The sequence below is a fragment of the Macaca mulatta genome, chromosome 7 (genome assembly GCF_049350105.2).
Source record: "Macaca mulatta isolate MMU2019108-1 chromosome 7, T2T-MMU8v2.0, whole genome shotgun sequence".
Taxonomy (NCBI): Eukaryota; Metazoa; Chordata; class Mammalia; order Primates; family Cercopithecidae; genus Macaca; species Macaca mulatta.
Window position 1 is genome coordinate 44327879 of NC_133412.1, and position 18474 is coordinate 44346352.

An 18474-nucleotide genomic window follows, 5' to 3' on the forward strand; every position below is an offset into this window, starting at 1 on the left:
AAGAAGCCTGGATTGCCCGTGTGGCTCTTTCTGGAGGACCCCGACACAGCCACTGGCTGCGGAGGGGTGCAGCATCCCCCCAGAATCCTCAGCACCTTGGGCATCTCCCACCCAGGCAGTGTCCCAGCCTCTGGGCCCTGCCACACCTCATGTCACCCACTGCTACACCTTTGCCGGGCTTGTGCCTTTACTGGAAGTGCCCTGCCTTTTTATTTCCACCAGCTCTGATTTAGTTTTCAAGTCCTGACACAATTCCTGCCTCTTCCCTGGAGTACCCCTGGCCCTCATCACAGGCCTCTGCCACATTTTTTTCTGCACAAGAGTCCAGTTAAGTTGAAGATGGCATGACCCTTTATCCCTACATGTTTCAGTGGGCATTTCCTAAGAACTAGGATTTTTTTTTTTGGTTGTTTGTTTTACATAACAACAGTACAGTTATCAAAATCAGGATATTTCACAATGATACACTGCTATTATCTCATCCAGGAGTCAGCAAACATTTTCTATAAAGAGCCGGATATTTTCAGTTTTGCAGGCTATATGGTCTCCATTGCAACTACTCAACTCCGCCCCACTGTGCAAAAGCAGCCATAGATAAGGTGAAATTGAACGAGCATGGATGTGTTCCAATAAAACTTTATTTACAAAAACAGGCAGCAGGTCAGGCCAGATTTGTCCTGAGGGCTGTAGCTTGCCAACTCCTGATGGTTCATATTCAAATTTGGCCAACTGTTCCAATAATATCCTTTTAGAGTGATATTGTTTCCTGATCTTTGTATAGATTTTAAATGTTTATCTTGAACAAATTAATGGTCTTAATCCTCCAAAATAGAACTGAAAATAACTGTGCTATTCACATGGCGATCACAGGGTTTAAAAATGTCTGAATTCATGCTGCAGCCCTGACAGGCAGTGCAGTCCTGTGACGGGTGTGGGTTTCATCTGTGTCTTCTCCTTTGTCCAGTCCTAAATGCAGCTCTGTGAAGTTCTGAATAACTTCATTTAAGGTTGCTATACAAGTCTATGTTAGGGTTCTTTGTGGTGATGACCCCTATACCAAATGACTCTGCTGGCCTCCCAGTGACCTTAGATCCTCCTTAAGGACAGGAACCAGGTTCTGTTCCTCACAGAGCCTGGCCCAGCAAGACCCGTAGACCTGGGTCAGGGTGAGGTGTGGCCTAGTGCAACGCTCCTCTGGGAGTTGCCATTTCCTATTGCTCGTGAGGCTCACTCAAGCTCAGAATGAGAAGCACCTGGCTTGCCCTCGGGCACAGTAGTGAAGGTTTAAATAAAAATGTCTCCAGCCGGGTGCGGTGGCTCACGTCTGTAATCCCAGCACTGTGGGAGGTTGAGGCAGGTGGATCACCTGAGATTGGAAGTTCGAGACCAGCCTGACCAACATGGAGAAACTCTGTCTCTACTAAAAATGCAAAAGTAGCTGGGCGTGGTGGCAGGTGCCTGTAATCCCAGCTACTTGGGAGGCTGAGACAGGAGATTCGCTTGAACCCAGGAGGTGGAGGTTGCAGTGAGCCAAGATTGCGCCTCTGCACTCCAGCCTAGGCAACAAGAGAGAAACACCATCCCCCCCCCACCAAAAAAAAAAGTCTCCAAAGAACCAGTTGTGTAGCCAGATGAATCAAGGGCCACTAAGTGTTTGCTCCAAAGGCCGCAGAGGCTGAGTAGTAGGCCCAGCTATGACAGCCAGAGAAGACAAGAAGGGCATCCACAGACTTCTGGCTCCACTGGCCTTTCTTTCTTTCTCTCTCTGTCTTTCTCTCTCTCTCTTTTTTTTTTTTTTAAAGAAAGAGACAGGGTCTTGTTCTGTTGCCTGGGCTGGAGTGCAGTGGTAAGATTGCAGCTTACTCCAGCCTTGAAATCCTGGGCTTAAGTGATCCTCCTACCTCAGCCTCCTAAGTAGCTAGGACTACAGGCACACACCACCATGCCTGGCTAATTAAAAAAATTTTTTTTTCTTAGAGAAATGAGGGTGTTGCTATGTTGCCTCAGCTGTTCTTGAACTCCTGGCCTCAAGTGGTCTTCCCACATTGGCCTCCTAAAATGCTAGTATTCCACGTGTGAGCCAGTACATCCCCCCCAGGACCCTCACTGGCTTTTCCCTTGAGGAAGACTTTGTTTAGGACTATTGTGGTAGGTGTCAAGACTATCACAACAGTGGGGAGACTATATTCAACTCCAAATACAGCACAGACAGCTGAGGGTTTACAGCCAACCAGCAGAATGAAAGGTGGGAGCACGCTGTCAGTGGATGGAAGTTACTAAGAGGAGACATCAAGGGTAGGGGGATTCTTGCTAAATCAATGCAACAGGATTCTTGCTAAAACTGGGCTAGGCAGGCTGAAGACAGGATCCCAGGATGAAGCCTACTCAAAAAGAGGGCTCAGAGGAGCTGGTTTAAGTTCGCTCAAGGAGAGTCTTTGTCACATGCTGTGCGATCGTAGAACCGCCCCCCCCCCTCCACTTTTACAGGTGAGGAAATAGAAGCTCAGAGAAACAGTCATTTGCCTGAGGTCTGCTTTAGTCCATCTCACCCCCAGGGGGCCCGGCCCTAAGGTTCTGACCACAGCTGCCCCCTGCCCACAAGCTATAGGTAAAAGGACATGAGCCCCAGCCCTTCCTTTGCTACTGGACTCATTGCTGTGTGACCCTGCTTAAGACCAGTCCATCTCTGGGCCTCTCAACGTGACCCAAAGCCACAAGGGAGTCCTCTGGCCGAGCCATGGGAACACAGGGGAGCTGGGTAGTCCAGGCCTGGGATGGGCAGGGTACTAATTAGTGAGAGCTCCTCTGGAATGTTAAGTACCCAGCCCTGGAATGCAGCTCCTGCTGGCTGCAAATCCCCCTGCCATCAAACAGGCCCTGCCATGGCGATAAAGATCAGGGTGGGCAGGCCCCGGGGGCCCTGTCTTGGGAAGGCCACCAGGCAACACACTTCTCTAGCCTCTCCCCACGATCTCCCTCCATTAAGAGCTCACTCTATCTTAGAGCTTGAGCTTGGCTCAGAGCAAGGCTTGGTGAGTGTGCTAGGGGCCTTCTAAGGTGGCCCCCAGTGATTCCTACCTCCTGTTGTTAATGCCTTTGTGGAATGCCCTCTCCTTCAGTGTGGGCTGGGCCTAGTGAGTGGCTCCTGACAAATAGAATACAGCAAAAGTGATGGCACATCACCTCTGATATTAGGTTACAAAAAGACCATGGCTTTTGTCTTGGGCACTCTGTTGCTGTCTCTGAGTGAAGCCAGCTGTCATGAGCTGCCCAGTGGAGAGGGCCACGTGGCAAGCATATGAGAACAGTCTCCAGCCAACAGCCAGCAAGGCCAGCCAGGCCAGATAGGAACTGAGGCTTACAGACCTACAACCCACAAAAACAGAATCTTGCCAACAACCACATGAGTAGACTTAGAAGAGGATCCATCCCCAGATGAGCCATCAGATGACTGTTGACTTCATTACAGCTTGATTGCAGCTTGAGAGAGACCATGAAGCAGAGGACCCAGCTAGGAACCTATGCCCAGATTCTTGACCCAGGAAACTGTGACATCATAAATATCTGTTGTTTTAAGTTGCTAACTTTTGGGGCAAATGTTATGTAGCAATGATTAACTATTACAGCCCATATCAATCAAGTGCTTACAATGTGCCTGGCCCTCTTCCCATCACTCTTTCCCCTGGCACCCTTAGGAGGTCAGCCCATTTGATAGCCATGGAAAGTGAAGCGGGTGTGGAAGCCCAAGGCCAGGCTCTTTAATTTCAGCGCCCGTGGAACACTCAGGACATCCTGAATTTTGTTTTGTATTGTTTCGAGACAGAGTCTCCCTCTGTCACCCAGGCTGAAGTGCAGTGGCATGATCTCAGCTCTCTGAAATCTCTGCCTCCTGGATTCAAGCAATTCTCCTGCCTTAGCCTCCCAAGTAGCTGGGATCATAGGCATGTGCCACCACGCCTGGCTAACTGTCATATTTTTAGTAGAGATGGGATTTCGCCGTGTTGGCCAGGCTGGTCTCAAACTCCTGACCTCAAGTGATTTGCCCACCTCGGCCTCCCGAAGTGCTAGGATTATAGGCATGAGCCTGGCCCTACCTCAGTTTTAACAAGGCATTTTCACCTGTCTGATTTCCTTGAGCTTCATAGTCAGGAATATATTATGAATCCATTGACCAGTTGAGGAAACTGAAGCCCAGAGGGGAGATGGATTGTTCAAAGTCACACAGAGTGTTAGCTGCAAAGTCATAAGCCCTGACCCCAGGGTCATGAGTTCTGAGCTCAGGATCTTTACTGCACACCAGGCTGCCTCCCCTGCCCAGCCTGGCTCACACAGAATCCTATGGAATGGGGCTCAGAAGAAGGCAGACATTGGTGATTCTGAGGTCTACCGCCTGGTTTCCTTGGGGCTCAGAACTATGCATGTGCCCTTAAGGAGTGTCCCTTTGCCATCTAAGGCCTGTTTTTTGGGGTCTAAGACCTTAAGCCTGGACCCAGCCCCTACAGGAGCCTAATGGTCTTGGGCTCAAGGGAGCGAGCTCAAGGCTCCTGCTGTTCAGGGTCAGCTCCAAGGTCCTCCATCCTCAGGACACAGCCTCACTGTTCTCAGACATCCCACATGGAGGAGCCGTAAGTCCCTGCCTGGACAAGATGGGCCGAAGGTTTCCCCTGTATGGGGGCCAGGGCAGATTTGGTACCCCGTGGTCTCTGTTTCCACTTGGGACCTGGGACTGACAGATTTTGGGGGCTTGGACCCTAGCAAAAAGTGGACAACATAAACAACCTCCCGGGGCACTCACCAGACACAAACACAAACAGATCCGGATCTGTGCCGAGACTGCCTCGTCCTTCTCAGACGACAGAGAGCCCAGGGAAAGGCAAGATGGCATGGCGCCTGCTGGGGCCTCTGCCTAGACCAGGACGCTCAAGGGAGTCTGACAGGATCCGAATTTCTACAATCCTGCCAACAGAATGCTGCAGAATGAAAGAATCTCCCTCTAAAGAAGGAGGGCACATTCCTTGCTTCAAGGCCAAGGCCCTACTCCCAACAGTCAGGTGGAGAGACCATGGGCTCTCTGAGCTGAGAAAGATCTTAGGGACCATGGGCCACCCTCAGTCTCAGTCAGGACCAAACCTACCAGTTTACACCTAAGGACTGTGGCCGGGGGAGAGAGCCGGATTTGCCCAACATCACAGAGCCTGGAGCGCCAAGTCCAGTATGAGAATGAGGGTTTCTGACTCTCAGCCCAGTGCCCGGGGCTCTAGGCCAGTGGTCCTCAAACTTTGGCTTGCATTGGAATCATCTGAAGGGCTTGCTCCAACCCAGAGGGCTAGGCCCTATGCCTGGAGTTTCTGATTCTGTAGGTCCGAGTGGGACCTGAGAAGCTGCATTTCTGACAAGGTCCAGGTGGTGCCGATGCTGCTCGTCTAGGAACACACTTGAAGAACCAGTGCCCTGGGCATGCTGTCTTCCAGATCACTCTCCTGATGGCTCCCTAAAGCAGTGCTCCACATCCTTTTTGGCACCAGGGACTGGTTTTGTGGAAGGCAATTTTTCCACATACCAGGGTGGGGAGACGGGGTATGGTTTTGAGATGAAACTGTTCCACCTCAGATCATCAGGTATTAGTTAGTTAGATTCTCATAAAAAGCACGAAACCTAAATCCCTCACACACGCAGTTCACAAGAGGGTTCACGCTCCCGTGAGAAGCTAATGTGTTGGCTGGGCGTGGTAGCTCATGCCTGTAATCCCAGCACTTTCAGAGGCTGAGGCCGGCGTTTCACCTGAGATCGGGAGTTTGCAACCAGCCTAGATAACGTGGTGAAACCTCGTCTGTACTAAAAATACAAAAATTAGCCAGATGTGGTGGCACGTGCCTGTAATCCCAGCTACTAGGGAGGCTTGAGGCAAGAGAATCGCTTGAACCCAGGAGGCAGAGGTTGCAGTGAGCCAAGATTGCACCACTGCACTCCAACCTGGGTGACAGACTTCATCTCCCCACCTAAAAAAGAGGCGAATGTGGCAGCTGATCTGACAGCAGGGAGTGCTCAAGTGGTAATGTTTGCTGGCCCGCTGCTCACCTCCTGCTGTGGAACCCAGTTCCTAACAGGCTACGGACCAGGATCAGTTCACAGCCTGGAGGTTGGTTACCCCTGCCCTAACGCACAGAGCGAGAACAATTTGCAGAGTACCTGAGTGCCTGCCTAGGTACAAACTCCTTTGAGGGAGTGGGGTGTGTTGAAGAATCATGAAGGGCAGCACCCTGTCTTGTTCATCTTTGCGTTTATTGGCCAAGCAGCTCCCCTATTAGCTGACCTATAAAACCCACAGATGTACATGAAACACCCCGATTGTATAAGAAAACATATTTAGGAAAATTAATTTTTTTGTCATAACCTTACTGAAAGTATTCTGTTGTTGTTGTTCAGGTAAATCAAGTATTATACGGGGGAATATTTTTATTAAGGAAACTTTCAGTAGGATGTCGATGGGAAGTGAAAGAATGGTCTCTGCTGTGAAGTTTTCTGTTTCCATGCTTTGCCACTAGGGGCTGGTTTCAGCCTTCACTTTACCGTCAGTTCTCCCTATCCATGGGTTGAAAATATTTGGAAAACAAAAAAGGATGATTATGTCTGTACTACACATGTAAAAATCTATTTTCTTGTAATTGTTCCATGAATAACACAGTATAACAACTGTATAAAATAACTTTACGTTGCATTAGGTATTGTAAGTAATATAGAGATAATTTAAAGTATATGAGAGGATGTGTGTAGGTTATATGCAAATAGTATACCATTTTATATAAGGACCTGAGCAGCTGTGGATTTTGGTATGCATGGGGGTCCAGGAACCAATCCCCCATGGATACTGAAGGACAACTCTATTTTACCTTTTTGGCACTGAAGCTTCTATTCTTCTTCTTTTTTGTTTTCCGAAGGCCCAGAGAGCAAGTTTATTTGGTGAATGCTGACGGCAAACATCATCCAAGAGAGACAAGATGGGAAAGGTGTTGAGACAAGACACCCTAGGGAAACTTCAGGCTAGATACAAAATTCACACAGGGAAAGGCATGGAGTCAGGAGACTGGGAGGGTCCTCAGCCATTCAGCACCACGCAGACGAGCTCTTCATAGTTGATACAACCATTGCTGTCCTCGTGCCCTGCCACCAGCATCTCTACTTCTACCTCTGTCATCTTCTCACCCACTGTGACAAGAACATGCCGGATTTCAGCACCCATGACGGTGCCATTTCCTTCCTCGTCAAACACCCGAAGTCCTTCGACATAATCCTCATAGGTGCCCTGGTCCTTGTTCTTGGCCACTGTCTGCAGCATGGGCAGAAAGTGCTCAAAGTCCAGCACCTTCACATTCATCTCATCACTCTTGGGGTTCCCCAGGACCTTGAGCACCTTGGTGTTGTTGGATTCTGGCCCAGCGCCCTCATTACGTCCCCACACTGGTGTACAGGATCTTGCCATCACCTGTTCGGTCAAACAGCTGGAACGCCTCCTTGAACTCTGCGGTCTGGTCTTCGGTGAAGTCCCACATCTTGACTGCTCAGCTCTGCGGGACCTTTTCCTGCAGTAATGGCCAGCTTCTATTCTTAAAGTGATGCTTTGGATACTGCGTAAGTGGTGGCTCTGTTGACGTGGATATAGATTCTGGATATATATGGATGTGGCCTTGGATACAAATACAGCTGCAGATGCAGAGACAAATGAGGATCTAGATAGAGATACATATACAGATACGGATAGAGATATAGTGTGTGTGTGTTTTGAAAAAAAGTACAAGCATGTCTAACATGCTGGCCTGTATGGTATATTCCTCCTCTAGGACTTCATGTTGCTTATTGTGAGGGACACAGCTTTGTCCGTCTTCCCACCAAGAACTTACATCCTCCTATGCAGATAGTAAGGAGAGGCTACGTGATCCAAGGCCCATGGGGATTGCCACTAAAGGGCCCAGGATAGAAAGAGATGGGTTTTAAGGAGATCAGAGCCAGCTTCTTGGAGGAACAGAGCCATATGAAATGACTCAAAACTAAGTTCATGGAGTACAGCTGTGATCACATGACTCCCCACCTCCCCACTGCCCATAGGAAACAAAAAGCCTGCAGCCTGGCAGATGTGGATAAGGCTCCTCATCATTCAGCTGGGCCCTCCCTCTCTATCCCTCAAACTGCGGGGTAGCCCAGCCATGCCTGACTTCTGTGCACCCAGCCTTTTCTCATCACTGTGCCCTTGGCCCAGATCACCTTTCTCTAACTTCTCTGTTATCAAAGTCCTACACATCCTCCACCCAGCCTCACTCTTTCTTTAAGTTTTCAGAACCCAGGACTTTTATTTCCGGGGTGCTGGGAGCCCATATGGCCTTGTCTCATGCCTTATTACTGCGGCACAAGCTGCTGGTTATCTGCTAATCTCCATCCTTCCCTTCTGTGGCAGGGGTCAGCAAGTTATAACTCATAGGCCAAATCTGGCCTGCTGCCTATTTTTGTGCTGCCTGCAAGCACCAAAGTATTTCTTTTTTGCGTTTTCTTTTTTTTAGGACAGAGTCTCCCTTTGTCACTCAGACTGAGTGGAGTTGCACAGTCTCGGTTCACTGCAGCCTCGACCTCCTTGGCTCAAGAAATCCTCCCTCCTCAGCCTCCTCCAGAGTAGCTGGGACCACAGGAGCAAGTCACCATGCTGGGCTTTTTTTTTTTTTTAGTTTTTTGTAGAGACAGGGTCTTCCTATGTTGCCCAGGCTGGTCTCAAACTCCTAGGCTTAAGCAATCTGCCCACCTCAGCCTCCCACAGTGCTGGAATTACGGGTCTGAGCCACTGGGCCTGGCCTTTTTTTACATTTTTAAGTGACTGAAAATATAAATATTTTGTGAATCATAGAAACTATATAATATTTAGATTCCATTGTCCGTAAATAAAATGTTATTGCAAGTACAGACAGGCTTATTCATTTCTATGTCTATGACTGCTTTCACTCTTTTGTAGTAGGGTAGGCAATGCCACAGATAATGTATAGCTTGCAAAGCCTGAAATATTTACTGCCTGGCCCTTTAAGAAAATGTTCACCGACCCCTGTTCTACAGTGTGAAAAGTCTGTTTGTTTCTGTTGGGCACTTGGGCTGCCTTATTAAAGACTGCATTGCCCAACTTCCCTCGCACCACCTAAGTGTGACATGGGACTAAGTTGTGACAGTGGGTTGTAAGTAGAAGTGATGTTACCTAAGGAAAGAGGACATGTCCCTCCATCTCTTTCCTCTACCCAGAATGTAGACAGGAGCCCATAATGGATATTCCAAGAGGGCAGAGTGGCAAGATGGAAGGAGCCTGGGTTCCCGGGTGACCCTGGAGTAGGATCGCCATCCCAGTCTTGGAGAATGTACCCCTGGAGAGCCACACCAGAGAGCAGTCAACTCCACTCTGACATGACCCTGACTAAGGCACCTCACATTCACCTCCCCCAGCAGAAAACAGTCTCCCTGAGGGTAAGGGCAGAGCCTGCTTCTTTCACCAGAGCTCCCAGAACACGGCCCAGCACATTGGAGACCTGGGTGTGCCCCTTACTGGCAAGTGACCTGTGGCAAATGACCTGCCTGGCCCATTTTCTCTTCTATGAAATCAGACTTAGTACCATACTCACAGGATTATTGCCAAGTTTACTAAAATGTGTGTAAAACCCCAGCCCTGTGCTGGTATGTAATAGGAGCCAAATACATCTTGGCTATTGTCAGCTATTAAGTTTTCCGAAATCCGATCCTGTCCCCCACCTCCCTGCTGTAAACCATGGCTCCCTGGTTCCCCTAAGTTTGAACTCAGTACAATGACCCGCAAGATCCTTTATACCCCGATGCTGTCCACCTCCCCAGTCTCACAGCTCATCCTCCAAATGACTCAGGCATGTGCCCCTGCCCTGGCATCCCGTCCTTCACAGCGGGGGTTGTCTTAAGGTGGGAGTGAATGAGAGAAATGTGCTAAGTCCAGATGACCCCTTGAAAATGTCTTCAGTCACTCATAGGTACAGTACCCGGACTCAGTACCTCTCAGTACGTCCAAAACAGTCTTCCTCCAATGTGGGAAAATGTGGTTACATCTTCAGTTGAGCACCAGATAAAGTAGCTGGCTTGCGTTTAGGGGCCTCATGGGATAAAAAATATGCGTCTTTAATCGGTGGAGCCACCCTGAGGATTGAAAGTTCATGCGATGCTTCTCTACTGTACTTTCAGTCCTTGTCGTGTGCCCTGTCTTCTCATGCCCAAGCCTTTGCACCTGCCACTCCTTCCACCTGGAATACCCAGCCTGCCTCTCCCCACAACAAGGCCCATTCCTCTTTCAGGCCTCTGAGCAGGTGCCACTTCCTCCAGGAAGCCTTCCCTGGCTCCCATCCATATACCCTGAAACGCCTCTGCCTGTGCAGTGGCCTCCCACTGTATGGTCACCACCTGACTGTCTCTCCGTCTTTTTATCTTTTTCACCAGGTCCTTCCTTCTCTTTTGCTCACTGCTGAATTCCCAGCGCCTAGCATCGAATTTGGTGCGCAAGAGGTGCCCAGCAAACGCCTGTGGAATGAGTGAACGGTGGGGACGGTCAGGGCTGCCTCTGCTTGCACCCGCGGGCAGGCCGGGGAGGGCAGGAAGGAGAGCGCTGTGGGGCCTTCCCTCCCCGCCGTCCTCCCAAACCCTTTCCCTGCCCAACAGGGCGCCACTGGCCTGTCCCACACCCTCTCTGCCGCCTGCCCAGTGACCTAATTATTGTTTTTTCTTCCAGCCCCGCGGAGGGGAAAACAGAAATTCCTGGTGGATGACACAGGCCCGGCGGCCGCCTGCGAGCAGAGCACGGGACCGGCTGGGCCGGCTTCGCCCGCCCTGAACCCGCCGCCCGCCCCGCCGAGGGCCGCGGAACCCGTCATCAGCTAAGTACAGAGCGGGCGGCGGGCGGGGCGGCGGCCGGGGAAATTGCCGGTTCCCGTGCCCCGCGGGGCCTGCGGGCGCCCCGAGTCTGGGGGGCCCGGGGCGGGCGGGCCGGGGTCCGGGGGATCCCGGGGGGTCGCGGGCGGCCCGGGTTCGGGTGCGCGGGTCCTGAGCTCGAGGATGGCCCCCGCTGGGGAAGGAGCCGCTGGCAGCGCAGGGGCCGCGCGCGGGGCAGGGGGCGGCGGCGGCGCCGGCGCGGGCGGGGAGGGAGGGCGCGGCCCCGGGCGCGGGGCCAGGTCCGGCGGCCCCGGGCTCCGCGGGGGACACGCGGCGAGGGCGCGGGGCTCTCGGCACCCCTCTCCCGTGGCGGGGCCCTGCCCCGGCTCTTAGAAAGAGCACTGGGCTCGGAGCCAGAGCGCCGTGGGGCCAGCGCCCCAGCCCTTAGTGGATTGCTTCATCTGCCACTCATGTCCTGCGCCCTGGAAGCTGCAGAGACAGCCTCGGCTCCCCGTGCAAGCGCTGGGCTGACAACTGACAGCGGCGACGCTTGGAATGAGACGTCTAACAGTCCAAGGGTCAACCCTTTCCACCAGACCTGGCAGATCACAGATACTCCTTTTTCTTAACCTTATTAAGAAAAAAGGCAGTCACTCATGCCTTCTGCCAACAAATATTCATTGAGCACCTACTATGCGCTAGACACTATGTTAGGCCTTGAGGATGGAGGGGTGAATGAGACAGACAAAGCCTCACGGTTTTTTGGTGGAGACAAGCAATAAACACTTGAATACGCATCTGAGACAAGATAGCGCTGCAGATGGTGATGGGTGTCAGGGAGACCCATCACCTGAGGCCAGGAGGAAAGGCGTTGTGGGAGACAGAGGAGTTGTTCTATATAAGACTCAGTGGTCCCAGAGGAAGGCCTTCCTGGGACAGTGCCCCTTAAGCTGAGACCCGAGTAAAGTGTGGGATTCAGCAAGGCAATTTTCTAAGGGAAGGGTTTTTAGCTAAAGCAGACAGCAGGTGCAAAGGTCCCAGTCTTCTCCCCAGCCCTTGCTGGTAGAATGATCTCTCAGGTTCCTGGACCCCCAAAGGACAAGATTGCACCCCTTCTTCTGACAAGGGAGGAAGCGTGAAGCCCAGATCTGGAGTCAGACAGACCTGGCTTTACATTCTGGCCCTGCTGCCCACTAGCTGTGTGACCTTGCACACGTCACTTAGCCTCTCTGAGTGGTAGTTCCTGCATCTGTCACATGGGGGGAATGATGCTCTGTTCTTTACAGGTTTGTGTGAGGATTCAATGAAGTAACACCAAAATGTTGCAAGCCCAGACTTGGGCATCCTTATGCGCTCAAACGAATGATCTCTGGGATTCCTAAGAACTCAGCTTCTGCTTCTGAAAACTAGGTCTCTCTCTAACTCGGACTGAAAAGCGAATTTACCTTTACCCACCCTGGTGGCAATGAGGGGTCCCATGGTAGAACTGTGCGAAACTTGGACAAACTCTGGGAGAGGGGTCCCAGCTGGGGTCTCCTGTTGGATGCCCTTTGGAACTCAGAGCCTCGTTAATAGGAGGAGAGAGGAGCAGTTGATTGGACAGCTCCCCACCCAGTCAGCCACACTATTCGAGTCTCAGCCAGGCATTTGGTGGAGTTCAGAGAGGAGGCCTCCAGCAAGCCCAGGTCAGGGCCAAGCTGTCGCACTGGTGAGGTTCATACTTCACATTCTCACCCTCTTCCCTAGGCTTCCCCTCCCTGCCTCCTTTGCTAAACTTGTCCTTCCTTGAGAAAGGACAGGAGGTCAGTCGCTTTACAGTGACTAAGAGAAGACATCAGTCTTTGGAGATACTCCCTCATTTGACATGTGGGGAATCTGAAGCCCAGAAATGGCAGGGCTTTGCCAGAGGCTACACAGCAGTCCCGAGGATGAGAATTTATGCCAGAAACCCTTGATCTAGGGCTGTTGTCTATGGTACTTCATGGCCTAGTTCTACCCATTTTACACATGGAACAAACCGGGGCCCAAAACTGTAACATAAGCCAGCAAAGGCTTCCCAGGCCAACACTAGCAATGAGGAATGAGGAATGTACTTTAGGCGGGGCTTGGGGGAAATGGGATCCCTCCGGGACCCCTCCAATTATTCCTAGACCCACCTGCTTTGACGATGATCTCTGCCTTCATCCCCCCGCTGGCCCCGCACCAGGGAAAAGACACCTGGAGGGATCTGTAGCTATCAGCTCTCCTTCATCACCCAGGAATCCTAAATCTCCCCATCCTGACAGATCAGCCCAGTTGGGGCCCAGATCCACATTGGTGCCCTTGTCTGTCTGACTCCCGTGAGAGCTGGCTGTGATGGTTGAGCACCTGGAGGCCACTAAGGTCAGGCTGGGCACCACCTCACACTACCCCAGGGCTCTAGACCAATGCCCAGGTGGGAGCTTTTTCTCAAGACTTGGACATCAACAGCCAGGCCTGGCACCAAAAGCCTCTCCTCATCTGCAATGTTTGCTGCCAGCTGCTCTGAGGGGTTGCGTTTTATTTGTTCATTAGCTCATTCATTCATTCTTTCTTGCATTCAATATCTCTAGAGAACCTGCAAGGTGCCAGGCACTGCCCCACACATTGAGGGTGGAGCAGCAAACAAGATGGTGAGGCCCTGCCTTCTGGAGCTCACTTTCTGGGGTGGGGAGACAGGCAGTAAATCAATATACAAAAGACAGAAGATCAGACAGAGATAACAAGGTGAGGGGGTGGTGCATGATGGGGGTGTTCTTTTAGACCAGGTAGTTGAGCAGCCACCATGAAAAAGTGGGGGTGGCGGGTCGGGGGTACCTTGCCAATGTCTGGGGGAGAAATATAGAAAGAGGTGCCTGCAGATGTCAAGATTGTGAGGCAGAAACATGCCTGGTGTTTTGGGGGATAGCAAGAAAGGTAGTGTGGCTGGAGTGAGGGGGACAGATGAGTGCGTGGGCAGGGATGAGACTGGAGAAGGGAGGGGCCGCACAGTGTGGGGGTGGGCGGACAGGGGACCCTCAAGGCACCGAGCTGCCCCACTTATTCCATGTCAGCCTCTGTCCAGCCCCTGCCTTGGGTGCACTGTGCCGTCCCGGGCAGCGTGGACATACCCCAGGAGCTCGTTATACAGCAAGCTGTCTGAGGGGCTTCTCTGCTTCCCCCGAATCCTCACACCCCTTTCACTTGTCCTAAAAGGCAGGATTAAAAGGATGGGAGGGGAAGCTGGCCTCCCCTGGGAAGATGCTGGACTCAGAAATCTCTGAATTCTAGGCTTCACCTCTGAGTAACTGCATGAACTTGGATGAGCTACTTAAACGCTCTGAACTTCCGTTTCCATATCTGGCTAAATATACCGACTACACAAACAGCTACGAAAGCTAAGCGTCCACCAGCTCCTAACCCAGCAGGTACACTCCTAGCTACAGACCCAAGAGAAATGAGCACATGTGTCCAAAAGGCACGGACAGGGTGTTCTTGGGGGTTGTTCACAATGACCCCAAATGAGTCAACCCTGAGGTTCATCATCAGAAGAATGGCTGAAGCCGTGTGGGATAGTTGTACAGTGGAATATTGCACAGCAACAACATAAAGAAACTACTGATAGATGAAGCAACATGGAAGAATCTGACATTTTGTTGAGTGAAAGAGGCCAGACACACAAGAACACGAGCTGTGTGATTCCATTAAGCTGAATTCAATAATAGGTGAGGCTAGTCTGTGGTGAGAAAGGTCAGGATAGTGGTTACCCTCGGGGGTGCTGACTTGGAGGGGGACTGAGGGAAACTTCTGGCATGTTGGAAGTGGTTTATAGCTTTTTTTTTTTTTTTTGAGACGGAGTCTCACTCTGTTGCCCAGGCTGGAGGGCAGTGACACCATCTCGGCTCACTGCAAGCTCCACCTCCCAGGTTCAAGCAATTCTCCTGACTCAGCCTCCCGAGTAGCTGGGACTACAGGTGCCCAGCACCGTGCCCGGATAATATTTGTATTTTTAGTAGAGACGGGGTTTCACCATATTGGTCAAGCTGGTCTCAAACTCCTGATCTCAGGTAATCCACCTGCCTCAGCCACCTAAAGTTCTGGGATTACAGGCGTGAGCCACCACGGCTGGCCGGAAGTGGTTTATATCTTGATCTGGTTGGTATCACATGCGTTTATACCTATGTGAAAATTCATTAAGCTTGAGCTCATCAAACAATTTGAGATTCATGCAAGTTGTACCATACATACGTTAGATTTCAATAAAAAGGCGTTTCAAAATGCCTAGTGAGCTGGTGAAGGTTAAATGGGATTGAGAATGTAGCTATGCCTGCCTCAAAATAGGGCCTTGTGAATGTTCCTGGCTCCCTAGAGCCACTCTGAGGGACAAGGGGTGCCCTCCAGCAGCCAGGCTTTGTCTAGACTGTTTTGACATCAGCTGCTGTCGACTGCTGTGACTGCCGTGACAGAGCATCAGCCAGGGTCAGGTGATATTGTGCTGTGCTGTTGGGTTTTGTTTCGTTTTGTATATATATATATATATATTTTTTTTTTTTGCTTTATTTTTCGTTGCTTTGCTTTGTGATGAGAAAATTATTGTGCTTATCATCATTTATTTTATTTATTTATTTTTGAGACTACAGTCTCACTCCGTCACCCAGGCTGGAGTGCTGTGGTGCAATCTCGGCTCACTGCAACCTCTGCCTACCAGATTCAAGCAATTCTCCTGTCTCAGCCTCCCAAGTAGCTGGGATTACAGATGTGCATCGCCATGCCCAGCTAATGTGTGTGTGTGTATTTTTTTTTTTTTTTTTTTGAGACAGAGTCTCGCTCAGTCGCCCAGGCAGGAGTGCAGTGGCCGGATCTCGGCTCACTGCAAGCTCCGCCTCCCAGGTTTACGCCATTCTCCTGCCTCAGCCTCCCGAGTAGCTGGGACTACAGGCGCCTGCCACCTCACCCAGCTAGTTTTTTTGTATTTTTTAGTAGAGACGGGGTTTCACCGTGTTAGCCAGGATGGTCTCGATCTCCCGACATTGTGATCTGCCCGTCTTGGCCTCCCAAAGTGGTGTGTGTATTTTTAATAGAGACAGGGTTTCGCCATGTTGGTCAGTCTGGTCTCGAACTCCTGACCTCAAGTGATCCACCTGCTTTGGCCTCCCAAAATGCTGAGATTGCAGGTGTGAGCCACCACGCCCAGCTGCTACTTATCATCATTCAATGAGGCAACTTGCTGGCGTTCAGGTCCACAGGCCTGGTGTGTGCAGCAGAGACCCTGGAGTGGGGAGCCATCCCCTCCCTTTGCAGAGGAGCAGGGCTCCCCAGAGATGAGCTTGGGAGCCTTGGGTTCACCCAGCAATGGAGTGGCAATCCCCACCCCCAGCATTCCTTGGCCCACATCCCCAGTGCCCCCAAGATCAACTGGCTGGAGACAGCTGCACCACTTGTGCCTTTCCACCCTGCCCCAAAGTCACTGTCCCAGGCCCAGAGTGGGGAGTGATGTCCCCAAGGCAATACAGGAAGTCTGCAACAGAGCCAGACTAGGCCAGGGGAGGCAGGGAGAGTAAGAGGCTGAAGGCCTGGGCCACCTAGGGCACCAGCCAAGCTTCCTCCTTGAGCCCAGGTGGGGAGGCCCTTCCTGAGCAAAGGCTAGGGGTCTGTGTCCTCTCCCTGCTCTGAAGAAGGGGAACAGTTATAAGATTAACGAGGGAAGTACTTTTATCATCAGCTCAGTATCGGGGTGAGCATCGTTCCTTCTTCGCCGCCTTGATCACTCCCTGTGGTCTTCTAGTCATTGGCCTGATTCTTGGGCTACAGTCCACTCCCCTGCATGAGACTGGAAGCTCCTTGAAGGCAGGAGATGTGTCTATTTTATTCCCCACTGGATTTCCAATGGCTGTGTGAGAGATGAAGGCGTGGATGCTGAAGAACCACTCTGAAAGGGATACCAACACTGAGGGAAGCCAGTGCCAGAGAAGGAAAGGAAGGGTTACTTCTGGAGTGCGTGGTATTTGGGGCTGAGCCTTTATGGTTGTGGAGGTTTCAGGGAAAGCTGGCTGAGATGGGGTTTACAGGAGAGGGGGGGAGGCCCTGCAAGAGTGAAACCTGGACACCTGGAGATGCCAGGCCCTTCCTCTATGAGCTGAAGGTCCCTGATACTGGTGAGAGGCCAAGCTGAAACCTTTGGCCAGGGGTCAGGTGTAGGGGAAGGCAGTTCCTGGGTCCACAGGTACTGGAAGCCTGGGTGCCTACTCTCTGCTGTCCATAGGACTCCCATTCCAGCTGGGAGAGGTGCTCCTTCTCCCTGGGGAGGGTAGGCGGCCCAGGCCTTTTCCACCAGTCACACTGGCCCTTCCATTATGGCTCTCCCTTGGAGCTTCTATTTCTAGGAGTTCCCTGTGAGCCTCCAGCCCTCTCCCTTGCTATGTGACCCAGAGAAACCCTCCAGCCCTCAGAGAGGGTCACATAGAGAGGGAGAGACAGAGCTGGGACTAACTCCAGGCCAGGACCTCTAGCTCCACCTCCACCAGGTACAAGGTCCTTATTCAGGCTGGTTGCCACGGGGTGGCCCCAGCATCAGGTCCCACATTCTCACTGTGGTTCAGCCAGGAGCCCAGCATTCCCACACTGCCCGGGGGGACTTCTGTTGTCAGGGGCATCTTCCCTGGCAGTGCCCACGGCCCTACACCTGAACCTGAGTTCAGGGCGCTGAGAGTGCTGGCTTCAGGAAAGCCTATTCTCTGGGTCTCTACGAGGGTCTCTTCTGACACCCCCATGAGACTAGGTCGTCCCCAGGGCAGGGCCTGTGCCTCCTCCATCAGACTGGAGACTCCCTGTTCACAGTCCCCTCAAGCTTCAACTCTCCAGTCCTGTGGCACCGAATCTCACTCCAGGATCCCCCAACACCCTCAAGGCTGGTAAGATACACCCTCATGCACCTCCTACTCCAGGCCAGACCTCTCCGCAGGCTGGGGGTGGAGGCCTGGCCTGGGTCAGGTAGGGGTGTGGGGGGCAGATCTTCCAGCCCCCTCTCCCTGGAAGGCCCTTGTGGTCACGGACCACATCTTGTTTGTTCCCACGTCCCCCGTGCCAATTGCAGAGACTGGCCTAGAGTGGGCTCTGGTGACACGAACAAGGAGGATGTAGAGAAGGTGACTTGGGATGTTCCCTGAGGGGATTCAGAAAGAAGTTCCAGGCCTCCAGATCCCCATCCCCGCCAGCTCCCCAAGAGCCACAGTCTGGAATTCCACTGAGGGAGACACGTCTTTGACATTCTCTTCCTGGGAATAATTCAGAGGGTTCATTTACGATGCTCAGACCCGGAGGCTTTAGGGACTTTTGAGTCAAGAAACCGGGGTAGAAACCTGGGTGCTGGGAGATCTGGGCAGGGGTGGGTCTGCCAGCCTGCTCCTCAGCCTCCAGCGGGGAAGGGGTGAGCCCCCAGAGCGGGACTGACCTCCAGACAGGCTTGTGCTGCGGGAGCCCTTGGGGCCTATGGGAATAGCGGGGCCTCTGACAGACGCTTTATCAGGCCCTGTCGCCAGCGTTATCTGCGGCTTCTCAGCAAAGAAG

The 18474-nt window shown here is 52.0% G+C and overlaps 1 pseudogene across 1 annotated transcript; it reads right to left on the reverse strand.

The window, feature by feature from the left end:
• Positions 1-6938: 6938 nt before the first annotated feature.
• Positions 6939-7593, reverse strand: LOC711192 (myosin light polypeptide 6 pseudogene; annotated as a pseudogene). The gene has a single exon (XR_001445947.3). The product of XR_001445947.3 is annotated as a myosin light polypeptide 6 pseudogene (transcript).
• Between the last annotated feature and the right edge of the window lie 10881 nt (positions 7594-18474).